We start from the raw sequence: 2,286 nt of genomic DNA, 5'->3' as shown, positions 1-2,286 counted from the left end.
ATAGTCTGCTTCCATAAAGATTAAAGCCCCAAAAGCCATATAGGACACTTCTGCTCTATTCAATAGGGTCATTATGAATCAGAATTGAATTGATGGAAATGGTCTTTGGATAGGTGTGTGGTGCAACAGCTATTCATTAGACTGCTAAACAAACAATTGGTGATTGAAACCAACCCACTGGCTCCAAAGAAGAAACACCTGACCATCTGTTCCTGTAAATATTACATCCTAGAAAACCTTCTGGAGCAGTTCTTTATCACATGGGATTGTTTTGAGTTGAATATTGACAACTCCTAACAACAACAATAACAAAAGCTAACACTTGCTTACTGAATATAATCTATATTTTTCTAGACTGTGACTTTTGTTGATCTCTCTGTTTTGTACAAAGTAGAAAGAAAAAAAGGAAAGGAAGATTTCTTCTCAGTTCTTTGTAGTACAACAGGGTCTCCTACAATCCAGGTTGCCCCTCTGAGGTCCTTGGATTCTTGCTTGGTTTAGAATCAGAATCACAGAAATGAACAGTACCAGTAGCTTGCTTCTCAATGGGAAGGATGAAAGGGTCAGTGTTGACAAGCACAGTGATTTTCTGGACCTAACCCTTATCATCAGGAGATTATCTAGGGACATTATGACATTTTCTTCCAAGATTTGGAAACTACCACCCTATTTTGTGGAAGTTCAAAAGAAGATAAACTTAGAAGAGATCTCTAAGTGACCTGTTCTGTGTTAAATAAATAGAGTCCGTTGTGTTTTGGAACATGAGGCCCAAAACTAAGGGGAAATTTGGTGGTGTACTGGAAAGAATATGGAGCTAGCAATCAGATGGACCTGTATTTTGTTCACATTCTTAGCTTCAATGAGGATACTATATCACTCACAAGATTGTTTTAAACATTATGAGATAAAACACATGAAAGCTCCTAGCTTGCAGTGTAATTTCAGTAAATATATAAACATTACCAGCTTTTTGCTCCCCACCCCATATTTCTCCTCCCTGTTTACACGTATTATTTGAGTCATAATGCTATTATGCAGGAGTGGGTTTGCTAAAATATAATATTCACCTGTAGACTCTTTCATTTCATTATTAAAAAAAAGCTTATTCATATAAGTGTTTTCCGCCCCTGTGACACTTTCTACTTCTTGTCCTGCCCTCTTCCTCAGTGGTTTCAAATTTGTAAAGGTAGGAATTGAGAGGAGTGATAGGGGCAGGTTTAAGAGTCCTATAACTGCCCACGGAACAGAGATCAGTACAGGAATGAATGAGGCAGTGACAATGGGGAATTCTGAGAGTAATTCAACAAGAAATTTACATCAAAGGGGAGACATTCAAAAGAGCAGACTGACCCAGGAACTGGAGCCACCATCACACAAGGTGTAAAATATCAAATAGAGAAATCACAAATGGGATTGTCCATATTGCCACAGTACTGAAATGGAGACTCTGGCTGCATCAAGAGAAGAAACAGCTTTTGTAGCTGAAGACATCCAATGAATGAATCCCTTTACTGTCCTGGCTGACTCAAACATGCAGTGCTATTTCTCTAATAAACCAACTCCCTTGAAACCTTTGGCAATGAAGAGACAGAAACTGAAGTGATTTGGTTTGTAACCAGAGCAACCATCCTTGCCAATATACTGTCCTTGGGACAAGTCAGAGAGCAAGAGAGGAAGCCTCCATGAACAGAGATTTGCCAGCCTTCTACTCAGAGATGGCAAAACCAGGAGAGTCAACTATGTACTTTTCAGGTTCTAAACACTAGGATATTTGAAAATATCCTCTATGTCCTTTTAGTTGGTTTTGTTATACTCCAATTATTGCACATGTTGTTGTTGTTGTTATGTGCCTTCGAGTCAAATCCAACTCATAGTGACCCTTCCTTGTGTTTCTGAGGCAGTATCACTACCGAAGTAGATTGCCCCATCTTCCTTCTAAGGAGGAAAGGGAAAGAAGACAATCAATATCATTGAACATTCAGCATCTGGGAACTTTGTTATACATTGTTGTTGTTGTTGTTGTTATGTGCCATCAAGTTGGACCCGACTCATAGCAACCCCTCCTTGGGTTTCCAAGGGAGCTCTGGTATCATAGTGCCTAAGGCACTTGACTGCTAACCAGAAGGCTGGTGGGTTTGAACCCACCATAGTGATGTTGTTGTTGTTATTTGCCATAGAGTCGGCCCTGACTCCTAGCGACCCCTCCTTGGGTTTCCGAGGCAGTTATCACTACAGAAGTAGGATTGCCCAACCTTCCTTCCGAGGAGTGGCTGGTGGGTTTGAACC

Source organism: Orycteropus afer, unplaced genomic scaffold, assembly GCF_000298275.1.
Source record: "Orycteropus afer afer isolate SDZICR_OR568_19922 unplaced genomic scaffold, OryAfe1.0 scaffold00315, whole genome shotgun sequence".
Lineage (NCBI taxonomy): Eukaryota > Metazoa > Chordata > Mammalia > Tubulidentata > Orycteropodidae > Orycteropus > Orycteropus afer.
This window is presented reverse-complemented; position numbering follows the sequence as displayed.